Source organism: Struthio camelus, chromosome 4 (assembly GCF_040807025.1).
Source record: "Struthio camelus isolate bStrCam1 chromosome 4, bStrCam1.hap1, whole genome shotgun sequence".
NCBI lineage: Eukaryota > Metazoa > Chordata > Aves > Struthioniformes > Struthionidae > Struthio > Struthio camelus.
The window spans coordinates 68,274,885-68,301,086 of record NC_090945.1 but is presented as its reverse complement, the minus strand read 5'-3'; the positions used below and the strand labels follow the sequence as shown (position 1 = coordinate 68,301,086).

At 36.9% G+C, this 26,202-nt stretch overlaps 1 protein-coding gene across 2 annotated transcripts in view; it reads right to left on the bottom strand.

Annotated features, from left to right (window-relative positions):
• Positions 1–26,202, bottom strand: part of KCNIP4 (potassium voltage-gated channel interacting protein 4) — a 434,674-nt gene that overhangs the window by 341,849 nt on the left and 66,623 nt on the right. The window contains exon 1 of one of the 2 annotated variants that reach the window (XM_068943281.1): positions 5,189–5,452. The exons of the other annotated variant lie outside the window; for it this stretch is intronic. The gene's annotated coding sequence lies outside the window, so the exon portion shown is untranslated. Of the gene's footprint in view, positions 1–5,188; positions 5,453–26,202 lie in introns of those variants that run through there. 2 annotated transcript variants of the gene reach the window in all.

Sequence of the window (26,202 nt, the reverse complement as noted above, 5' to 3'; positions counted from 1 at the left end):
CTTGCACCTCTCCAGCATGCTCGACTCCACTACTGCTCACTTCTCACCATCTAAATAACTCTGTCACTATTTTTCTCCAAACAACCTTCAAAGCCCCTTCCAGCACATTTCATTCACAGATATCAAGTATGATCTGACTCTGTTACGGACTTGTGCAGATTTTGATGGTGAGTAAAAAATATATACATATTTGATAATCTGCTTAAATAAACTTGTATAAAATGTAATCAAGAAGTTGCACACAATTTGTAGGGCAGCTACAACAATACATTATATCTAACAACATGGCTATTACAGCACACAATTTAACTGATTACTCTCATTGTGTAATCCTATATCGTTGGAGGTGTACATTTCTTAAGCATAAGGAAACAGAAGGCCTGCCTATGGGCTTCATTGAGATAGAAAACGACCAAAACCACGCTGGGATTGGAGGTACGAGCCAAGATTGGGAAGGGAAACTGAAGAGGAAACGGAGTTTCAGCTTCCAGTTCTTTCATAGCCTTACAGGAACTGTGAAGGCAGAGAGCAGCTAGTACAAGAAGAAACCAAATAAATCAGGTATAGCCTTCCACAAACCTGAACATCCTGTAGTTCTCAAAGATCACTTGTCTTGAAACAGTATGGATATCTTTGCATTATCAGTGCTCCTTAGGAGCTTCTTTCCCTCTGGGAAATTTTATTCTAGTATTTTCTAGGGGAAATAAGAGATGCAGAGATAATTTTTACCTCTATCCTTCCTTTGACATTTACAATATGTTAGAAATGCATTCACTTTTCAAGGATATTTTCATCTATTACAGAATATTTATGAGTGTTGTTTGAAAGAAAACCACTGGAATGAGAAATCGAGCAAAAACAGAGACAGCGAAGATTTGCATTTGCAACTATTTATAGGTTAACTCTTGGCAAGGCAAAAAGCAACCTCTAAAATGTATTAAAAATCTACGTCAATGAAGATCTCAATGCATGAATTATATTCTTTTATCTCTGTGTTTCAGAGTTGGATATTACAGTACACCTAGAAAATCCAAAAATATCAAATATTACTACGATTTAAGTGGGAAAAATTAATTCACAAATCAATTAAAATGAAAGCAATTAAAAAGAATTAAACATTCAAACGGGAGAAGAATTTCACTGTTGTTCTGCTGACGTTCAGTGCCCTTTCATATGTAAATCCGTGCCCAATGATATGGAAAGAAGGGCAGCCTTAGAACTGATTGAGAGGGTTTAGAAATAGTGCCACTGCTATATATCCCTAGCCATACACCTCCAGAATAAGTCTATAAAGTGTTCACATCCTGGAAGTCAGAGAAGCATCTGAAACATCGATTTAGAGGGGAGTGCATAGTTCCATGCAGATTTCTGAGCCTCAGAAACCAAATAGATCATCTGGTGGTAAGGTCCAAAAATTCCACTTCATTCACTGATTCCTGTTACAAAAGTGTTAGTTTACTGATACGCCCGCACAATTGGTGCGCTGGCAATGGAGCACCAAGCCGTTTGCCACACCTGCCAGTTCCCAGTGAACATAAAAGTACTAAAGAGAAGTTATATTTTAGGGAAAGAATAAGGAAGTAGGTCTTATTTAAAAACAGTCAGAAACCTGTCTTGCCACTGTTTGCACTACTGCACTAACTTCTTTTCTGCATGAAAACGGCAGAAAAAAATCAGGCTACTTTCCATGTAAGAGTGCAATCAGTTGAAGTTAGGGCAGAACCACCAGACTCTTAAAAAGATTATCAGTGCATATATGCACATACCTTGTTGAAAACAATAGGAAATTTTGAATGTTCAACTTTCTTTTTTTTTTTTCTTTTTCTTTTTTTTTTTAAGGTGGGAGGGGAAACCAAGTGATTCTATGCATTTATAAAGTATTCATATAAGAATTTACAAACTAATATGAGGCACTCATGTTTAAAGCTTTGGTACAGAGTATCCTACAGAGCAAAAATATAAATGAATTAATAAAATGGGAGTCACATCTAACTATTTCTGGTGATGCTTAAAAGCCGGTGAGGATGAAAAGAGCATATTTGGCACATTTAATTGACTTGGAAGCTGGCAACATTTGTATCATGAAACTCACCAGCTTTCTGAACAGTTGGTGCTCTGACATTTTAATGCCAATCCCAAGAACTCTGTTTCCAGCTATGATGTTTCTAGGGAAATTGTTATAAATTCACACACTAAGAGGCAGGTACAGTCAGTTGTTCTCCAAATACATAATTTCTTTATTAATTAAAAATAATCTAGACTAGAGAGACTGATGTATTATAAAACCTTTGTAAAAATCATCTAGAGGATGATTATCCATATCAATGGATACACTAATTTCAGTCAACAATATGACTTCATCTAATTTAAATACTGTGTACTAAACAATAAGTCTTCTTAATAAAGAATGATATCGTTTATGTAGCAACAACATCAAAAATTACATGGCCTATTTTTATTTATTGCTTGTTGGCGAGATTTATATTTAAGAAATTGCTGGAACATCCATAGTTTTATAAATGTTTTTATTTTGATAAACAGCATTCTTCAGAGTTTTGCAATCAAGTTTATAAGTCCTAGGTTCTTTCATAAAACAGGAAGGCTTTGATTTCTCTTACCCAGCACAGTTATTTAGTTTGTAGCAATCAGAATTCTACTAAGCACTTTGCAAGTATAATGGCTGTTAATAAATCTTACAGAAATTAAAAAAAAAAACATATACAGAACTCAGACATTGAAGATTAAGATGGGTGAGGATCCTAAAATATCTAATACTTTTATATTATTGTCTTTCTATTCAAGATGAAGCAGCTCAGACATATCCTCATATAAACGAATCAATTTTCCCATATAGTGAAAACGAAGCGGAAAGCCCAACCAGTACCACTAGAACGAGGCTGTGTGTGTCTTACAAGGGTACATTAAACAATACCTGATTACATTTCAGGGCAGGTGTGGCCAAAAGAGTTAAACAACATTTGGCAAGTTTGTCCTTGATGAAACAGCTACTATCCTTTCTATCAATTATGGTTTCCGGAGGTATTTCTAGTGCACTGTATGTTTTCCAAACTTAGGAACAGAGGGAAAATTACAAAGTCTGAAGAATTTATATTCTAGGACGGTCAAAACAGAAGGAGCAGACTTAAGTACACAGGCACACAAGATGACCAAGTGAATTTACGTTTTTAAGTGAGAAAATGAGGTCATGCACATGAATATTGCAGAAGTGCAAGACCTTTGCTATCCAAGACAATTAAGTGACAGATATTCCCAAATTACTGCCGTGCCATTATTGGACACCAATATTTAAAGGTGTTTGACCTATGAATCACTTCTAGCAAACATTATGCTATCTGTAGTATCACAAGATATTTTACAGAAAGCCAAATAAAACCAGAGTAGAAAAGCATTTTAAAAAACCACAGAAACACTCCTTTGTTCTTGGAAGAGGGACTACCAATAGAAGCCAAACTAAAAGATATTAATGAAAGATTGATGAGGAATACAAGAAAATGACAACTTGATAGCAGAGTATTACTTTTGTCTTCATTTACCAAATGAAAAATAGGAGTCAATATGACAAATATTTTTGAGAAAATTTCAGGAAAGTAATGTTTTAGACCTCAAAAGCATGTGTGTTTGGAAGTTAAAGGGTTTAACTTCCTTACATTTTCTTCTCCTGTTTTACTGCTTTTACATAAACCTCTTTTACCGCATTAGATTATACCTTAAATCGTGATAGTCTTTTCTGTTACACAAGTCAAAAATCAGAGTTCAAACAGTATGAATGAGGTCTGGGGAGACTGGGTGTCTTTGGGTGAACTCTGTTGTTTAAATGCTTTTAGTGGTCTTCTGAAAGATGTAGGTGTGATCAGACTATTTTAAAGGGTAGATTTTGAACTCTTTTAGCTGTATGAGCAAGAGAGAATCAGGGAAAGTAATTATACATTAAAAAAGCCTCACAATTAGTTATAAGCTACTATTTATACTTGTACATTTCTGTATTACACAATACTTGCATGTTACAGGCCTAATCTCCAAACCTTACATCAGCAAAAATGCCAGTATTACCAGCAGCAGCTTTGGTCCCATTTGAGCTTCAGGCAGCATATGCCTATACAAAATATGTAGTTTTCACACAAATGATGTAGCATTAATTTCACTTAGGTCAGTAATGTTACATCAATATAAAGAACCCAATAAATAATAGATTTCTCAATAAATCCTAGGAAAATAAATTTTGGGTGATTATCATAGTTTTTTTGAGAAAAATTTGAGAAGTAACTGTTATATTTCCACAAAATACATTTTAATATTAAGTGGGGGGAGGGAGGGGGAGAGAGAGAGAAACAAATTCCAGTTTGATTTTAGCACCATACCTTTCACTTAAAGGAGAAAGTATAGCTTCAGACAGAAGCTCAGTAAAGCCACAGCTTCTAGGGAAATATGACTTGGATAATAAGTGTCAGACGCTATCAGGGGTAGAGACTGTGACAAGCTCCAGGAAAGGGCACTGCTGAAGGCTTTTATTACTTTTTATGTACCATCACCCAACTGTAGTTAAGGAAATGCAATTACCAATTGAAGGGTCATTTATCCAAATTATTCAGTGCTACAAAGGAAATTTGACATGTAAGCAATTTAGATAAGGGATCCTAATGATCTAGTACCCCCAATTGTCTGCAATTTTTCACTTGAATTCTAATACTTTTAAAGGTAAGTCTTCACTGCCCTTGGAAAAAATAATTCTGCTAAATACGTGCTACCAGCTGCAGTAGTTGTGGTGAAAAAATAAATAGATGTGCTTTTAACTCAATTTCATAGTTTGTCAGAATTTTTCCAGTTGCAAATATAATTACCAAGAAAAATATCTGAAGGGTCATTATTGTACTTTGCACTAATGCTGTATATTCGGTGATCCCTTTTACCATCAATGTTTGCGCTGTAAGTATATAAATATATTGGTAATGCACAGATGTCTCTATATGAATTATAACAACATAAAAAATAACAATTTTGTAATAGTTGAGTCTGGTTATTGAGGCATTGCATACCTGCCCACAGCAAATTATGCATGGCACATGCACAGAAGCCATTTAAATTCACCTTTGAATTCACAAGATCCTCTGTCCTTCACCTAATTTCTTGCTGTCAGATTAACAAAACTACAGGCATACAGTGTACTTACAGATGCTTCTACACGTCTAAAAATCTAGATGTGAAACGTGAGCATAAGCCAAGGACATCACAGAGCTCCCCTTTTTCCTCTGGCCATCTTCTCTTTGCTACCGATTCTGGAAAACAGAAAGTACAAGAGCCTAAAATTCCCTCCACAATTTTAGGCTGCCACAGGCATCAGGGCAGACGGAGCCGGACAGTAATCCCATATCAGGAACGCAGGAGAGGAGGGCTCGCAGGAGCTTTGAGTTGGCTGAGACAAGCACCAAACAGCTCTTCCAGCCTAAATGATCTGATGGCTCTTGGATACTGGGGAAGTGATAAGAGGGGATAAGATAAGCTAATTGCACAAGCAGCATATGGAAAAGTTGTTCAAGGGCTACAGAGCATGTGATCTCAAGTCTCTCTTCTACTAATTTCTGTTTTGCTATTGATGTAAACAATAATTAAGAGATCATTTTTCTGTGACCTTTATTCTATCAAGGGACCTTTTATGCTCATATTCAAAAATGTTCTTTAAGTGACACAGAAAAGAAAAAGCAAGTCTTAAATCTAAGGAAGTAACTGTATTCACAAGGAGGGTACAACATGCTCTGACAGTTTATTGGTGAAAATAAGCTTAATATCTAGAAATAGTCAGGTTTGTTTTTCAAGAAGACTTTGAACTATTTTGACAGTGAAATAAGGATAAAGTACACTACTTTTGCAAGAACAGATATTGCAACACCATTAAAAATAAAGAAGCTTAAAATGTGATGCCATAACTCTTAATTATGTAAAGTCAAAGCACCCTAGGCATGCCATTTCTGTCCAGGACCAGACATGAGAGAAAAAGCATAAAGTAAAATACAGAAAATTTTAACAGAGCCTAATCTTGATGTATACATAGGGTGTTTATTCATGGAATTTTATTTTGACGTTTCTCAGTATTAGATCACAAAGAAAAAACTATCAGTAGTCCACAGGAGTCAGGACTGTAGCAAAGTGATAATCACTTTTAAAAAGAGCTATACTTAACAGTAAAAACTGAAGAGTTAAATTTAGGGAGTTACAAAGAATCTGTATTTGCCTACATGTCACTGCTAACATTATTATTTGGAAATAAATAGTTTTGTGAGGGGAAATATAGCAATGTCTAGAAGGTATTGGCAAAGCATTACACAGAGAACTTAAAAGAGCTGCTTTCAAAAATAGGCAGTTAATCGAAAATTTCCAGTGCCAAAGGTTTTTGCATATTTCAGTCACGTTCATACATAAAGACAGAGGTTTCAGCCAAGACTACAAGAACATGTGAGAGCGCCTTCCAGTTCAGAAATGATTTTCAGTGTTATTAAAAATGCAGATATACGCACAGAACTGGATGGATATCTTCAGCCCAGTGAAATTGATCCTCATTTAGGGGGTTGGGGGGGGGGGACAACAAAAAACCCACAGATCAGATTTAAAAATAAAAAAATCCTAGCACGTTGGCAGCTAATTTACTTTACTGCACTTACACAATCAGCACTCCCAAACTGGGCCAATAAGTGTTTCTTTACTGCAGAGAACATGAAAGATACAGACATTTATAATGTTTGCAGAATAAGAATCCAGGCCCACAAACAACTGAATACCCTCACTGAATTAGTGCAATTTACTTATAAATTTTTTCTCTGAAGTATCACCATAAGGAGTTTTCAACCTTGAAAATACTCCTTGCAATATATTTTCTAAGCTAAAGGACACCCAGGATTTTAGCTTGACAAGAGCTATCTGCACATTTGGGTTGAAAAGGTGAACTGCTTCAGTCAATAAAAAAACAGAGGAAGAGGGACTGAAAAGAAGAGGTATGACATTATGACACTTTCAAAATGAAATATTTTGACAGTTTTGTTTTAAATTCATAAGTAGGGAACCTTCAGGTCAAACAATAGGTCCCATTGGTGCTAATTTTTCACGTTTTATCAGTGAATTGAAAACATAGCTAGGTCTGTTTACCCAGGGTGGACAAAGCAAACGTGTGGATGGACAGGAGGCTTCACATCTGCATGGCCACTTCCTTATTAAGTGATTCAAAGCATACATCCTATTAAAATTTATCTGTCTGTAATATAAGCATAAATTAAATCTTGTCTCACAGGGATGTTACAAGGATTAATTATCCTGTAACATGTCCTAAGTCCTTCCAATAGGACTGATTTGAACTTTCACAGGCAATTGTAATCACATACATCACTAACAGAGACAGACCATGGGTCATTAAAGCTTATTTAAACCTCTCCTTTATAAAAACAAAGTGTGACTTTTCAGAATAATATTACCATTCTCCATTTCAATACGTGAAATATCCTTTCATTATAACAAAATGCATTTTAATAACTTCTTCTCTGGCTTTACAATAGAAAGAAAAATCTCTGATTATATTTGTGTTAATTGGTAAGTCTGCACTCACAACAATCTCCCATCCGTGCTTCTGACAACACAATACACAATTTGCTCTGCTAGCAGGTATCTATGCTAGTTAAACTCCCTGTATGTTATTCTAGGGATAAGGATGGCAGAAGGGTACAACCCCTCCCCCTCTCTTTTTGCTTTTTCTAGATAGGCTACATTCCCAGATATTTACTCGGCTTTTCTAAGGAAAAATAATAATAGCAGTTTGCACCTCAGTGAATTCTATTTAGTACTCTAATCTCACTATTCCTTCCTCTCCTGTTTTCTTCCCCCTCTTTTTAGTTACAACTCGCTTTAAATTCAGCCCAAAAACCACACAAATGACAGTGCATAAGCATCCCTTTTCAGGTTTTACTGTGGTTCCATATAAACTCAGCAAACCAGGACACTATCATCTGCAGGATAAGAGATGTTATCCTCAGCATCTCTTACAGCCCCCCAAAACCTACAGTAGCTCTTTGAATTGGTGAGAAATCCCAGATATGGATTCCAGGATATGACTAAATGCAATAATGTCAGACTTTGCTAATCTCAATTTATGCTAGAAAATACAACTCTTGCCTGTCACTCGCCCAGTCTCACATAAAACAAACCACTCTGGGAAAAGTCTTGCAAAGTCACAGTTAACAAATGAAACGGCAATAGGAAGCCGTTATAGAACGAGGAGAGGCACAACCATCCCTCCAGATGAAAGACAGGGAGCATTGCAAATGCTGTCATTGGAAACATCCCCAAAAAAGCAGCACAGAAAAAGGGTGATGTTTTCACACCAACAAAGAGTCTGAAGAAATTTGCAGAATTTGCTAGAAAGAGCCGAGATCCAGAGGAGAGATTCATGGAGACATCCATAGAGCACAGTACAATGTAAACAAAAAAAATGAAATTAGGCCAGAGATAAATGCATGTAGCCTGTCATCTTTAAGTGACAGCTTCTGCCAGAGCTGGCAGAAAAGCAAACAAAAGGCACTGACAGAGCTGAAATGGACTAAGTTATATATCAAAGATCAAAATAATGAGCTCCATGGAAGTCTACTTATGAGCACCTGACAGACAACAACCAAAGCGGGTAAGGAGCTGCTCTAGACAGCTACAGTCTTAAAAGCAGAGAAGAGAATCCGGTAGGAAATGAGCCCTGCAACAGTAGGATGCATTTTCCTGTTAAACCAAGGGTATGTTAACAGTATATTGCACATGCAAACCAAATCACAGAGACAATAACACCCTCAGAACAGCAGTTTCCTCATGTATTTAAAAGGAATGGAATATTTACCTGTAATAACTTTAAAGATTCAATATGCCTTTACGTACTCAAGTCTGCTGTCTTTGCCCATGGTCTTCTAAAAGGAGGAGGCTGACACAGGGGAACAGGAACTGAAATGATCTTGAAGATATTCAAGAGTACTATTGATTTGTCTTTTTATTCCAGTGCATGCTCAATGAGAAAATTAGGTTAAATCAGTCAGCTAAACGTATTCTTGAAACTGAGTTGATGGTTTTAGCTATTAGAGTAATAAAAGGAAAAACAAAACAGAAATGCAAGGTGCTCTTTAAAACCTCAGTGCATCAGATACAACTTTTACTTAAAAAGTAGTGAGGATTCAGTACTTTTTTTTTTTTTTTTTAAGCAAAGCTATGCTGGTTGTGTCTAATGTTACTGCGATAATATAGAAGACTGGCAGTAGAAGGACGCATGAAAATGCAGTCTTTTCAATAATTCTGGCAGGTTTTGATTAACTCAAAGAAAATTTTAAAGGATAAAAAGATACAAAAAACAGGCAAAAAGAAGTAAAAATATATCTTGGTAAGGTAGTTGAAGAGATTATTTCCTGCAGAAAGAACATTAGAAACAGCTATCACGAAACAACTTCTAAAATCACCTGTGTTTAGACCTATCTTAAGCTTAAATATCAGAAAGTGCATTGAGTACTCCAAAATAGTTTTAATATCCCAGCTGATGTTTCCATTAGATTTGCTTCATCCTCTAATTAAAAAAAAAAAATCCTTTGTATGAAAGACTTGAACATTTTTTCAAGGTGAAATCCTTCTCATTATCAAGGATATTCATTAAATTATTTTGCATGGCTGTTAGAAATTTATTTTCCATGCTTGCTCATATGTCTAAGGGTTCATTGAAAGAATGCTTCTTGTGGCTTAGTAATTTCTTTTTTTTTTTTTTTTTTTTGTGAACTGGGACACACTGCTCTGAAAACATTAGTTCGTTGAAACTCAACCATTTTGTGGAGAAAGTGTCAGTTTAGACAGGAAAAGGCTTAACTACCTGCCTGCTTCCCAAGTTCCCTAGAAGATCCCACTGCAGACTTTCACGTGTTTCCAGGCTCCCCATAAACAGCTCTGCGCCTCCCAGGACTTGCAGGAGGCCAGGATTCACTCCAGTTCCCAGCAAACCCCACCATCTGCCAGAGTTGCCTCTTTGCAGAAGTCTGACTTTACTGACACTCTACAGATGAGCAAAACAGACACATTATGCAGCAACAGTGTAAATTGCCTCCTACAGTCCACAACTCTCTTAAAATTATTATAGCCAGAAGGCTAAGATGACTTCCATATCAGTTTTGATTTCTACTTCATGATATACTAAGCTAGGTAAGAAGCAAGTATCAGAATTAGTCCTCTTTGACTTCGGTTCTCTTCTACCTCATTTTAAGCAGCCTAGCAACTGCAAAAAGTGGCATAGAAAAGACAGTCAGCTAAAACATGACCAGATTCACTGTTGCCAATGGCTGCTTTGGCAGTGATAAATCCGGGTTCTCCGGCCACTTGTGCAGAGGGAGGCACTGGGAAGCACAAGCTGGCATACTTTCATGTTTGCCCTGCAAACACAGCACTGTTTCTCAGCACCTTGCCAAGGGTTTTGTCAAGTCTAATTTTCAGCCTTAAAAATAACCTGGCTTTTATCACTTCCTTTGGGAAATGAGTCAACAGCCTGTTATATTTCACTGACAACCTCCTAGAGAGAGGGTATAACACTAACATCACCAGCCCAGGAGTCGGCTCATAGAAGATAAAAGCCAAGGACTTTCCTGAATAATTTCCAAATAGCAGGTATGTGGTTTGCCCACCTCTGAAAGAAGCTACTGATTGTATTCATTTACCCCCAAACACCAGTTCTTCCTCTACTGTTACAATCAGTATTGCAGCTATTGTAGCTCGTACAGGAGATCTGCTTCTAGATGTGCTTTTTAGGGCAATTTAACCCTAACTACACCGTTACATCCTAAAAAGGTATTCCATAACAAACTTCGTATACTGAAGAGACTTTTACTTTGCTACTACACGTTAGACATGGGTAAGAATCCAAATGAGCAGTTTTTTCCTCAGTTATATCCTGCCAGTCAGAGCTGCAGTAAAAAGACTTCTGTAGAGCTTGCAGAAAGGACAGTCCTTCCTCTGTGTATGGAATCATGAGACAGGTCCCACAAACAACAGATGGACATTTAACATATTTACAATGCACATATAATATGTATTACAGAACAAGGCTGGAGAAACTGCTCCTATTTGTCTGCATAGGTACATCTGATTGTATATATATAAAAAATATGGATACAATTTCATTTTTATATTGTTAACATTAACAAAAGCATAACGTATGGGCTGTATGTCATAAGCATTTCAAATTTTCAAATAATGGGAATATGATTGGGAGACTTGAGTAAGAAAAGTGCAGGTGTCACTGAGATGAAACTATTTCAAGATACTCTGAACATAGACAAGTGCTGTTATAAATGCTACCAAAAGTTTCACTCCTACAATCACCATTTTAGAAATTAAATTTAGTTACTTATTAAATAGCAGTAATTAGCCTTTCTTTTGTTATTTTATGGTTGGATTATTAAATTAGATTGCATTTTTGCCAGATTCTCAAATTTTTTACTTAGCGCTGTAAGCAAATACTTAACGGCTTCAAAACAACAAAACACAACCATAAAACATATCCGAGAAATACGCACAGTATGTTGAGACAGTAGAACTGAATATCAGAGGATAGTCTTGTGTTTTTTGATTATTTTTGCAATTTATTATTTTATAAGCCTTGGAAAGTATATTAATCAAAGCATTAATTACTTCCAACTTAAGTGAATCACACGGGGCTGTTTTGAGGATTCGCAGATATCTATGTTTCTTCTCAGAAACATAAAGGAAAGGTTTTAACAAGGACAGTAGGTACCTATTAAAGATACTTTTCTTTACTTTTATCATGCCTTTTCATAACATTCTTCATAATCAATATTTTTATGAACTTGTACATACCGATTTGAAAAAATCCTTTACTTTTCAATATGTGAACAACTATATTTCTTAAGAAAACATATATTTAATGTTGGCTGATATAAACGCATTAGATTACTGGTATGGAAGGAGCTGGTAACAACTATTTTTTATTATTGTCTTATATATATTAAGGGTGGAATTTCAGAGGGCACCAGTTACTGGTTATGTACAAAACGCTTCCAAGCATGCTGTGCCAGTCTGCCAGGGCGGCCACTTAAAAATTTGCTAAGCATATTAGTGTTTCTGAATGATCTCTGGGAGAGCAGCCAAGACAAAAAAAAAAAAAAAAAAAAAGAGAGAGAGAGAGCGCGAGCGAGAGCGCGAGAGAGCGCGTAAGTGCGTTGAACTTCTGAATTGGGTCAAAAGCTGGCAATGCGTTTCCAACAGCAAATAAAGCAACATTTAATTGAATGACATTTATTTAGCTGAAAACTGACGATAACAGTTTTCCGTAAGCGATAGCGTGACACAAACAGGAAAGCTTCGAAACTCAGCTCCGCGCAGGACCTGTTCCCCCTTTGGGGGGATCTCTGCTGAGAAGGGTCCAAGCAGCTGCACAGCCCGGGCAGGCTGCGGCCGGCGGCAGCCGCGGAGGGGAGACAGGGTTGCCCATGCTAGTACTTCTCGTACTCGCCACTGCTGCGCCCCGTCTGCAGAACGGTTGCGCCAGCGTTACGGTACCCTGCTCGGCTCCTCCGCTGCCCTGACCGTGCAAACCTGGCTAGAAAAAGAAGTGTTTGCACCCCAGACAGTTATCCACAGCGCAGAGCGACAGCTGGTGTTTACGCCGCAGAAGCCGGCAGACAGGGAAGAGGAGTGCTCTTCTGGCACCTGAATAATAATCGCATGTTTTCTGAACTCCAGCGTTTGACATTGAGGCACCGCATACCCTCACAAAGTCAAGATGCCAGTACGACACACAAATCTGTCTGCATTGCCTGACCTCTACTAAGGTAATTTTTTGATGCAAGGGCTTAAAATGTATCATTTATACCCAGTTGGGCACATTTGCACTGTAGCATGACATCTAAATAACTCAAGTTAGCCCCTGAATGCATAAGTAGTGGGGAACGGAGGACAATCTGTTGCAAATGTAATTTCAATGATCTTGATTACAGAACAGCTCTATAAACAGTGGCACTAGCACAGCTGAGGAAAGAGTCCAGGTAATACAGGAGATGGAAACACAGCCTGAATCCAATTTGATTATATTAATCTGTTAGCCAAAATAACAATTGGAGATTTTGGTTAAATTATGTAAGGTATAAACAACCAAAAAAACGTTTTGCAAAGATGTGCAAACACACAAAGCTCTAGTCCAGCTCTTCAGTTCTTTTGTTCCCTTGTAGTATTTTGCCCTCTTCTCCTCCAGTTGTCTTCTGGCTTCTGTCATCCTCTCTAAAGAGTTTACATATGCCCTTGAACACTTTACTCCTTAAGAAACCAAAACTTTTGTTTGTTATTTAGAGAAGTGTTAGCAATTTAAAAAACAACAACAAAAGGTTATTACATGTGTATCAGAATTCAGTGGTTCATATTAAAGCTATGAACTGTCTTACATTTTTAGGACTTCCTTTTGTTTTAAGTAATTACGGTCAGCTAGCATAAGCTGAGACAAGAATCAGTCTATCAAGCAGGCTTCCTGTAAAGATCTAAATTAAAGTTCTACACAAGAGGCCAAAGGGAGCAGAAAGCAAGTTGAGGCAACGCTGAGAAGTTCTTTTTTCTGCCCCTTCCTTTCCCTTTCAAGCATTTACTTCCTATTTTCAGTATTACGACTGATAGCAGTTAGAGAACATTTAACAGATAATGAGAGTTCCAAGCGGCTTGAATACTAAACCATATGAAAGTTCACAGAAATCAATAAAAACCTGACAGCCTCCCTCTAACGTGCTGCATTTTTTAGAGAAGGGGTAGAGAGAGGGATTTCTGCCAATTTTCTTTTGGAACACCTTTTCCAGCCTCATTCAATTTAACATAAAACAAACAAGCTGGGTAGTCTGTAATTTAACCACATCAAATTCAAGCAGCATTTTGTTATATTTTTCTGATTCATAAAGCCACATGGTATTTCACAGAGATATTCAGTATGATGCATTCAGTACATTTAGTGCCACTTCCCATAGTCCAATTCCAGCTGCAATTATTTGCAGTTACAGATTACTAAATTAGTTAGCAGAACTGAAGCTCTTTTATATACAATCTGAAAATATAAAAACATTTCATAAAAAAGAATATTATTTCCATAGATCTATTTTCTGTCTCAATTTCTTCATCCTAATAGCAAATAGATTATTTAGCTAACCTACACTGAAAAGCACAAAATAAGAATTTCAGTCCTAATGGATGTGTCCATGAAGAATTTTATAAAAATGGAAAATAACCTTTAATTCTATCATTTATAGATAGAATACTAGATAGAATATATAGGAACTCAAATAGCAAGGTAAGCCAGGAGCTGCCAGGACAACAGAAGTGGCCACTTTCATAATTTCTTGTCTACCTGGTCCTGCTTGCTACTACTAGGGAAGATCTGGGGATTAATCCGTCTGTATTTCAAAAAGATGGATGGGAAAGTCAAGATGAGAGCTGCTTCCTTCCAAGCAGGATGGAATTACTGACAGGGTTAGGAAGGAGGATCTCACAGCCTCTGCAGCCCGATACATTGGTCATATGATTGCCAAAAAACATAACTAACTTCCCTCTAAGTTGCACCTAAAGAACATAACCTTTGAAAACAGGCACACTTATCTCAATCTACCAGCTGCTCCTGTCTGTTCTTTAAGAAAGCATGGCACTTTCGTACTCAGTAATTCAAAAAGCTCTATGTTTTAACTCAATACAGTGATTTGATGAACAGTTGACTGTTCCTGAAAAATTCCTTTTTCCAATATCAGTCCCTGAAGAACTTAGTTTTTCCAACAGCTGCTTGAAGAAAATTATGATAGCTAACTTGTACAACAGCCAGAACAAACACTAAGTAGATATATAAAAATATACAGACTCCTCAAAGGATATATTTGAAAACACAAAAAAATTTCCACTACGTGAGATGTGAAATACACGCGACCTGAATAAGCAGGCAACATTTAGCAATGGCTCTAAACACTTGCCTACAGGCTAAATGAAGCAAGTCCATTGTTTAAAAATTGGCAATGACAAGTTCTGTCCGTTTTTTGAAAAATAGCGGTCCAAGTGGACATGTCCAGGTCTGTGAATATTTGTACAATGTGAAGTTAAATGAACAATCCCATGCAAATTTAGGCAGCTGCATGCAAAATTAGCTATAACCTTCAAAAGTGAAAATCAAGTAGTCAAATCAAGCAATGACAAAAATGAAAATTTTCAGAGCCTTTTTTCAGTGATGATAATAATTTAAAAAATTCTCTGTGCAAACCAAAGGAGAGAACGCACTAGAGCTGGCTCTAACCCCGTCCTTGGATCTCCCACAGGCACGTGATGGGACTTCAAGAATTCTGCAATTATGAGGAGCCCAAATCAAGTTGGATGCCATCAAATCTAACATTTCTAAATAGCAAAATCCTAAACTTTGGAAAGGTAGATTTTTTTAAATATTAATTACACTTTTTAAACTGCCTCAATAAAAATTAGGTTCACCAGTCTACTTTGCAAAAATGTGGATAATTTCATATTATATATTTATACATAACTATATGTGCAAAATAAATATAAATAATTATATAGATATTATTTTAGATGAGTATCGTAGAACCCTTGAGGTTTTCATATCATGTTCATATCACACTAAACACTTCTGAATTAGTTATCAATTATGTTCTTAGGATGGTTACCTCTTTCTATAGATAAGTAACATCGGTACTTAGGTTCTTTTGAGTTTGTGGGGTTTTTTAGCATTGCTACGTAATAGGCTGTCCATAGTTAAATCACCTAGGCATTGTGGTGCTTCAGTAAGTATTAGCATTCCTCTCTGCAAATAGCATGCAGTTAGGCATGTCATCTTGCAGCCCCTGCATACCACAGCAAAACATGACAAGCAAATGGCTACAACCACAACAAACTTCTAGCCCTACTTTTGCACTTTATAGTAGCTATTTCCTTTTCTATGGTCAGATGAATAATCTCTCTTTCCTTCCTATATTCCCACAAAAATTTTAATACTGGAAAAATCAGTGAGGTGCGCTAGACTTATCAGAACTATCCACACATGAGCCAATAGTCATTGCCTATTTTATGTATGGGTTAAGTTGGGGATGGGGAGTAATCTTTTATAATGGATTTAAAGGGAACTAAAAAAACACATCAGATAAGAATTTACTCAAGGTCAGTCAAAAGCTAGCTAATATATATGCCTTCATAAAATAAGGCATATTCTCTTAACAGGCTTTATAACTAAGGAATAAAATTATTTTTAATGTTCATGCAATAAAAACATTACTATGAGTAAGACTGATAAGTTCTTCTAGTTATTTTGAGAACTGCAATTAAGACTTCATTTTTCATATAGCAGCTTCATTTTTCATATTCCATTTCATATTCCATTTTTTGGTTGCTGTAGTGCCTGAAAAGGAAGACACAGTATAGGAATATTGCAATATGTTATCTTCAGATTATCACTTAAAAATGCTTATAAAAAGTAAGAGTTGCACTTACTCTACACTTTCTAGATTCACTTTTCCTTATCTTTCCTTCTCTCTAGCATTATCTTAAGCCATAGAAGTCTTTAGGATTAAAAAAAGAAATATTTACTGAATAAAGCTTTTGCTTTAGATATACCTCAGATAACTCGGACAAAGAAAGAGATGGACAGACTGGCTCTGAAGGGAAGAAACTAATCTCTGCTTGATACGAGCGAGTCTTCAGTGTGCTCTGCAGTTAAAATGGTGCCTGTTGATGCTGCCATCTGCTGGCCATAAGCAAGTTACTTGGATGCAATACAAAAATAGTTTAAAGACAGGTATTTCAACTACTGTCCATTCTATCAAAATGTTTAGAAGTCATTCTTTTTATTTCATTGGTCAATGAAATGATAAGAATTAAAACTTTTATAAGGTAACCAAAGCTGGTCATTTCATCATTTTGTGTCCAACTATTATGTGCAGATGCACCTGAAGGAAGTGAAACTCAGATCTGAGAAGTTCCTCGAGGCAAGGAGCATCAAGAGCTTACACAGCATGGGATAATTATTATACCAATAAAGCAGACAGTGCTAATTTAGGCCAATGTCAGCAGAAAATTGAAATATACAATCTGAGGCTGCATAGTTGCCAGCTCTTCCCCATGACAGGCTTTTGGGAACTTGATGGACACAGGCATCCGTCCATGGAGATGCTTGTAAGACCACAACATTAAACTTTGTAGCTAAGTTCACAAAGGGCTATATCCTATAATCGTATTTCAGAGCTGTGATATTCACAGCCAGGAGCCGATCTCTGAACTTATCTAGACACAAGATTGCATTAGGCCAGGTGAAGGGAAACGGGCATCGAACCCATCGGTCTTCACCAGGCGACAGAGCAGGCTGCAGCCCAGACAACTTACTTTCACCAGGATCCTTTGGGAAACAGAGGTCCACTGAGGAGATGCAGCCCTGGCTACAACACCCTGACTCATCCTTTCACAGCACAGGTCTCCCTACAGCCAAAGGGAGCAGAGGACTTCCCTGTGAACACGTGGGAGCCATGCAACGCAGCAGGGACCAACAGACTGCCAGTTATTCAGGTGCACTGCTCGAGAGTTTCAACACTGAACCCTTTCCCGAATTTGGCTGAATCAATAGAAAACACAGAGCACAAACACAAGAGAGCGTCCAAGAGAAGGAGAAAGAGAGTACATCTATAACAAGATTTAGATTCAAGAATGAAAGAACTGATGTACTCAAAGGCTTCAATGTAAGATGCCGAAGAGGAAGAAAAAAAAATAATAATAAAATCAGGGCAAATACACAGTATTACCTCTCCTTGCATACCTTTCAACCACTAGTTACCTGTGGCTTAAGGGTTCCCAAACAGAGGCTTTATCCAGACTACAGTTTTCAATGGCACTTAAAGCATCTTTCTTACTTGAGTTTGTCTAATGGCTTTTGAAGCTATAAATACACAATAGGTAGCAGAAGTAAACTCCCCAATTTAATTATACATTATGTGAAAAAAACATTTGTTTTAGATCTGCTGCCTAATACTTTCATTAGGTGTTCTCTGATTCTTTTATTGTGAGAAAGACTGGACAATCATTTCTATTTTCATTCCTTACTTCATTTGTATTTCTGTCTCCGTTATAATGGCATGTTTTCCCTAGGACTGTTTAATTTAAATTTACATGAAAGCAGTCCCATTCCTTTAAGAATCAATGTGCCTTTTCTCTTACCTTTCCTGATTCTATTGTGTCCTTTCAGAAACCAGAGCACTTGGAATTTATGTAGAGCAATAGTGATATTTTGTTACATCTTCCCTTCCATTCAGGTTCCCAAGGACATGCCTGTTCCCAGAACTAACTTAAGTTTTCTAATTCTCAATACATATATTCTCCATTTGCATAATTTACATTTATTAATACTGAATTTCTGTTTTTGACTGGCCAGTCGTTAAGATTCAGGAGATCCTGTTGCCACTACTTCTACCAAGTTTAGTAGTTAAATATGCTGATTACTTAGGGAACTTCCACAGAATTTGTCATTTCACTATTCATCTTATTTCCCAGATAATTTATTAACGTGAAAAAGGAACAAATCCCTTTTCATTTATTCTTATCCCTTTGGTTCTCAGAGTTAGTCTACTGCTAATCTAGAAGAGCGCCTACCGTTTTACCCCATTAAAAGTATTTGATGGGGAAATTTATCTAAAACTTTTTCAAAATCTTATCACACTTGAATCAACTACTTCAGTTCTACCCAAGAGCTTACTGATGCTCTTAACGTACAATTTTTCTCTTTAAAAAAAAAAATTGATTCTTCCCCATTATAGCCCATTTCTACTAGTCCAATCATTTCAACTGTTTTTTCTGTTCTATAAATAAGATTTACTAGTCTGTACTTTCTCAAATGTTGTTAAAGACCATTTTTACTTTCGGAATCTCCTATTCCTCTGGTAATGGAGTCAATTTAAGCGATAAGTTATGCACCATAGCTTGGCAACTTCACACTTAAAATTGAAAAAGGTACCATCTGACTCTAGCAATTTGTTGCTATTCACTTTATGCACTTGTTCTACATCACATATTAATATTTCATTCTGATGGAGGAGGAATTTGTGGAAACATCTATAAGCTCTTCTATAACACCAAGTATACCAATGACTATATAAAAAGTAGAGGTTTAAAAGATCTCCCCCCTGCCTACTTTGAACAAATGATTTCATTCCACGTTTCTTCTGTGCAAGCAAAAGCTCTAATCATAAAGTTATTAGGCTGGTTGAACGAGTCACTCATTCTCTGCTGTTTGAATTATTCAATTTTTCAGTTTAATATTAAATTGGGACTGAGCACAAAAAAGATCAGTATTGATCTCAGAGTTAATGGGTTATTGGTCTCCAATATAATAATCTCTGATGTCCTATGTACAATAAGAGAGAGCTGCTGGCAATTCCTTTAGAAATATTGATTAAAAACACCCTAATTTTTGCAAAATGTAAGATAAAGCGCTTGATGTTATAAATTCATTTTTCTCAGTTTAACACTTTTGTCTCCTATTTTGCTTAGAAAGTAAGAGAAGAAAAAAATCCTACTTTTGTTTGCTTTGTGCGAATTGTTTCATTACAAAGCCTACAACAGAAACACGAATAAAATGAACTTAAACACTCTACAAGCTTTCCATTACTACAACATTTGAAAGCTTACATTATGTTCAAAATGCCAATGAACTTCTTGTGCCTGTGTTACACATTACCTTTTACTTCAAATTTCACATTTTTTATGTTAAATCACACCATAACATTAAAATTGAGTTATGACTTCAGGAAAGAATGAAAGAGGAGGTATATCCATTTTCCCCTACTAAGACCATTATGATGCCTACCAGTGACTTCTGAGGGACTCCTTTATACACAGATAATTAACACATTAAGACATTAATGACTCCTTTGGAACTAGAATTCCTATCTAATGTGTCAGTTGCTACTGATGAAGCCTGTGATGCATATTAACAAGATTGCCCAAATTATTACATCTATAGTGGTACCATTATTCAGACTCTTGACTATAGGAGTAGATAATTAAAAAAACCTCTCAGTGTAACAATTCTATAGTAAACGATTACTACACTGGAGGAGAAATGCAACATTAAGTCTTCAATCTGCAAACAGTCACAGGGCATTCTGAGGTTCAAAACCACCTTAAACCACTTATCACTCGGGCCAAATGAAAGACAATGATGGATCAAAGAGGTCAGTGCTCAGCACCACTAGTCTCATGGGCTGAACAAGCAGTGAGGACGAAAGTTAGCACTGCTCAGGACTAGGTCTGTGTATACCTATTCCTCCCCTCACCCCCAGATAGTCCAAGTCATCCAGCCCCAAAATCCTATTCTGTCAGACTCCAAAAAGTGCCGTAACTCGGAGCAGCTGAAATTCTCCTATGAAGCAAGACAAGAAACTGGATCTGCAGAAAGCGAGGGTCTGCGGTCAGTCAGCATGACAAAAGGGGAGCTGGGGAGAGGAAGGAGGAAGTGACACAAACTAACGTTGGTTTGGTGAGTGAGACTCTGGAGTAGGACACCACCAAGAGTGTAAAGCATTTCTGAACAAGAGGAGCTGAAGGGAGGGGATCTTCCCATTTCTTAACTTCAAACAGGGATGGTACCCTACTTCCAAAGATTTCTGGAGCCCTATTTGGACTGCCTGCAAAATACAAGGCTATAAGATTACTTATCAAAAGTGTACATGTAGTAAATTAAGAGTAGGATAGTTTAATTTCTCTGGACTGCTTGTTCTAAATCTCAAACCAGAAAATATGCCTAGTCTGTAGAAAGAGAGATGTGAGGCCTGAATCTCCCACTTGTGTACAGACTTCAGAAAATTAAAAAAGAAATAAAGAAAAGAAAAAAAGTAGAAGGAGGTATTTTACATCATTCCAAGTGAGAAACAAGTGATTTCTCCATTCCAGACAAGTGATGGCTGTTTAATCAAACATATGCCAAATACTTCCCATCTGGTGCGCAGGGGACACTTGGTCAGACCCATAGTCTGGAAGCCGCTGCTTGCTTATCCTACTGCTTGGATTGTGCAGTGCCATGAAGCAATCATATGCCAGACAATGGCTAATTGGTGTTACATGAAGCTCTGTAGGTGAGTTTTTGATTCAAAAGGGGAAAAGAACAATGGAAAAGTTACCAAAGGGTGGGGAACCTGAGACATGGTTGGAGTTTTTCAGTAGAAAAAAGAATAACAAGAAAACCCAATCAGCTGTCAAACCATCCCACAACTGCTGTGAAAAGTAACTTAAAGCCTAATGGCTGATCAGCCATATCAGTTCCTGTCTTGTGGGATATTACCCAGAATTACCTGCCACCATGCATAGTTTTGTACACATTAGTTTAAACAATTTGTGGTAAAATACAAGCTTGTTTGGTTAGTACCTCGTTGTCTCCTACAGGCCAGTGAAAAATACTATGAAACTACTGAAGTTCTTCATATACAGGACCTAGGTCTGACTGTGACCCATTTTCATGCTGCTGAATTACAAAAGACCAACAATGAAACCAGCACTTGAAAGCCTGACAAAAACATAATATAAGGATAAATTCATTGTTAGATACTAAAGTCAACCTTACCAGAAAATTTGAAGAATTGATTAACATAAAAAATAACTCAGTGTGATTTAGGGCCAAAAGAGTTTCTGCCATCTCATACAATCCTTTATCACTCTTTAGGAGTTATTTTATGAAGCCACCTTACACTATTAAGTCATCATTATCCTTTCAACAGCAACCTACGCTCTGATTAAATATTTTAATATTTGATTTTTTTTTTTTAATTCACCCACAAAGGCAGGAAGGATAATGTAAAAATGCAATATTTGCAAAGTATGTGCTGTATGAAGAATAAAATTGAATACAAAGTCTCCATACAAATCAAGAGAATTAAAAAAAAAAAAAGAAGAAGAAGAATTAGAGGTCAGTAAGCAATGGGATACAACAAACATGATTAAATACTATATAACAGCTTTAACTTACTGTAATTATCCCAGACTTACTGGAGACATATTATTACTTCTGTAAGTAAACGCAACATAAGCTGGCTGGGCAAGCTGTCCTACACAGGCTGGATATACAGACCGTTTTCATTTTCTTGCTTTGGCAATGGTTAAGGTGATAAATGGCTCTCCACAAGCAAATGAGGTGGGACGTAAATTGCATTCGCAAGTTTCCAATTGTAGTGTACTGCCAGAGAATAATAAGAACTAAAGAAAACTATAGAACTATAGAGATACTCTATTTATTCAGTTCCAGTCAAAAAAGCCTACTGTGTGATTTTATCAGCAGCTTTCTTCGAGGAATGAAACCTCGAGTATTTTTTCAGCATAAAAAAAAAAAATTGCCTAAGACTGGATTTTAAGAAGTCCAGTAGCACTGCTGTATGAGTGAAGTAAAAGGTTTAAGTAAATATCTAGATGCAATTTTACTACAATGAAATATTATTTCAAAGTTATTTCCTAGTCAGATAAATTTGACGATTTAAAGATACTCTAGGAAATCTAGTCTTTAGTTTCCTTAAATAGCCAAGGAAATGCCTTTTGTAGGAATCTTTTAGAGACATCTTAAATACTGTCATGCAGACAGGGGGTGGGAGGGAGAACTGTGCAGATCTGTAACTGATCACAGAATCAGGTGATGCAAAGAAATTTGTGGAATCTGACTAGCTGCCCTTTCTGTTTTGTTTACACTTAATTCCCAGAAAGGATCTAGGGTCCATCATTTTAAAGCTGAAAATAATCTCCTTGATTTTCCATTCTGTACTAAAGCTTTCTGGCACAATAAATATCAACAGTCTTCACCCCCCAGTTAAATAGTATCAAAATCCAACATGAAAAGGCATGCTTTATTAAAAATTAAAAATTAGTTGTTGTTAACTAAAAGCCTGTGCTAGGCTTTTAATTTCCACTGCTTTCTGAAGTAAAAACTGCAAGTTTGTCAAACATCCCATACAGTCTGATACATAATATATTGAGTTTTGCATTTGAGGATAAGTTAGTCTCCATAACACTCTACAGACAGGTACTTTATTATTATACATTGCAAAAACCCCTGTTGCATTACTGCACGTTGCCTATTAGAAAACGATAAGGAGACTTTTAATCAACGCAATTCATTAAATGAATAGACGTGTGTTCATAGCCTGTTCCTGAAAACTTTATGAATTTTACTGGAGAGTGTTTTTTTTTTTTATTATTATTCTTTTTAAATATGAAGGACATATCAGAACTCTACCTATATGGACACATACTGTTAGATCCCAAGTGTTCCCAAATTATTTAGGTCTAGATACAGTCTAGTCATTGGAGGATAAACAGGGATAACTGAGTACATTCCTGGTTCAGATTCTTTGAAATAAAAAGTGGTGTCAGGCAAAGAAAGGTGTCACTCTAAACATTTACTGGTCCAAGACATCTCAGCCATCTCCCCATTGAGATTACTATCTAACTTATAAGAAATCTCAGCTTTCCTCTCAGGAAGACATGACATGAGGAGCAACAGAGTTGCAGCAAAATAATTAGCTCCTTGAGGAGCAAAACTCCAGAGTTCTGAAAACATCAAAAACTCTAGGAGTAGCTGCATGACTACTAATGAAGAACATTTTGGGTTGGGTAGGATCCCACTGGCTTTCTGTGTCCTAAAAGACCCTGAAAAATGCTTCTTCCTCACTCTCGATGGTTAACCTTCTCAAGGGATATTCCTGCACTCTTCCAGCAATCTTACAAGCACCACACACAGACTCTACTGGCCTCGGAAAGCCTCATCCCAAGGCTGGGGGCAGGGGAAGAGGGAAAGAAGAGAGGAACAAATCTGCAGTAAAGTCACAACTGCAGGAATCTTTTCTCGAGGATAGTGTCTCAAAGTGCCAAGTACCTCTCAATAATAAGACACTGAATGAAATACATTTTCTTCAGTCTAAGTTTGAGTTCATATACATAACAATACAAGATACCTCAACTTCATACCAGCAAGCCCCATTCTGTCATATAAGCCTAAAGCACTCTTAGGCCATATATGCTTGACACTGCTTTGCACTCACCATTTTAACTCAGTTTCCAAAACAAACAAAACAAATAAAAAAAAGTTACTTTTTTATTAGAGAGCAAGCCAATAGAGTGGACTGGTGTCTTTCCTCCTGGTAACAGCTCAGTAACACTGAGGAGGGCAGGGGGGAAGCACTAGAGAAAATAGGATGCTTTTGCTAGGTATAGGCGAGGTTTGTTCCAACAATCTCAAAACATCCTAGCAGCTTAAATGTCAGTCTCCCACATCACCTTCTTTGGACAGACCTCACAGAAACTGCATAGTCAAAATGACTGGTGAAAATTCATATAATCACTAAAAGTACTAAGTTTCAAAATGAGAGCAGTAGGCCAGACAACTATCCCTACAGACAAATTTTCACTTGAGACGTCAGATGAAATTATAACAACTTCAAATAGGAGTTGAGTTTACCAGATGGTACACAGTGCTCCTGGCTGCCACCAAAACAGCTTTCATTCTTCATAGACTGACCTAAATTTGTGCTGTTTTCAGAGCAAATACATTCACTTGGTCACATCTGCTTTGAGAAAGTACGTGCTTCTAAACATATTTCAGAAATATAACTTATTTAAATTAATGGAATTACCTGTTAAGTCATGAGATGCTATTTTAGTCGTTTGTTCTAATCCTTTAAACCCTAGTCCTTTCACTGACTGCTTACAGAGAAATACAAATGTTAAGCTCGCTCCTTACGATGCAAAGCCTCTACAGATCCGATCTCCCTGACTATAGTCTATTTAACGGCACGCAAATAGGTGCAACTTTAACCAAGAACCTGGGACAATGCCAGCGCTGCATTAGACAGAATTACACATGACCAGCTTAAATTCTTAGTTTGCCACTTGAGAGGGACAAATTAATTCACTCTATGATGATGGTGGAAAGTCCTTCTACCTCATAGTTACTTCTTATTCCACCAAGTACCACTTCAATGCAATCAGTGCCATCATGCAAACAGGGCACAGAAGACACCAATAAAGCTACCCTGCTTTGCTCACTGTTAGCAGCTACTGGGGCAGAGGGCAAGAGGATCTCTTTCTCTTCATATCCAGTAGCAAATGACTCAGACTTGGATGCAGTAGGTGGTTTACAAACACACAGTATTTCCCCAACATAATCCTCAGAGGCACCACAAAAGAGAAGAGCAGAGAAGGCTGTTAGCAACATGGTGGCTGACAATTGCTAGTTATACTTTTCTTCTAACTCGTTTGCTTAAGGAAACATAAAAAGAAAGAAAAAGAATGCATTTCATATGAAAGAGGGAGAAAAAAGGAGGTCTTGTGCACAGTTGGCACAGGATAATTTTGAAGTAGGAAAACCAGAAGTAGGACCAACCTGGAGCCAACAGGAGCCCAAACTTTAATGTGACGCTACCACTGTTCGGATGCAAACGATAGTCAGAAGCCTTCCAGAAATCAGGACATGGGGAGAAAAATAAAAGTTCCCTATTCCTGCCTTTTGTACCGCTCTAGGCCATCACTGGTGTCTCCAGCAGACACTAACTTGTCTTTGCCTTCATCTGCCACCCACTGATTTTATATGTCAATGCAGTAGTCTAGTTCAGGTAGAGAAGGGCAGAAGAGTATTGCAGTCTATTTGATACCATGAGAAGCATCTACCAGGACAAGAGTTGTAAGCACATGAACACAGTCAAGTGCTGAACATTGCTTTGCCAACTCTTTGAATTCCCACTTTGTAACATGACTGCAGTTGAATCCCTTAAAAGATGGAGTGTATCATAATTAATTCAATATACTAACACATTAAAGAGCAATGTATCATTTTCAAATATATTAAAGCCTTTTCAGACAAGATATCAGTAATCCGTACAATAAAAAATGATAGTGAGAGGGCAGAGGTAGGACTAGAACACATCCTATCATTTTGTCTAAGCTAGTGGCATACACAACTTGATTTTGGTTATAAAATCTCATTAGATGTTCAACAGAAATAATTTCAAACATAGTAAACCTTTTACCGTATCCTTTTTTTTTTTTTTTCCAAAGTATTACTGGATTTGATGAAACAGCTGCCCAAAAAGTAAATATTTTTTTTTTTTAGTTTAAAAAAAAGATTTGAGTTTTGGATTC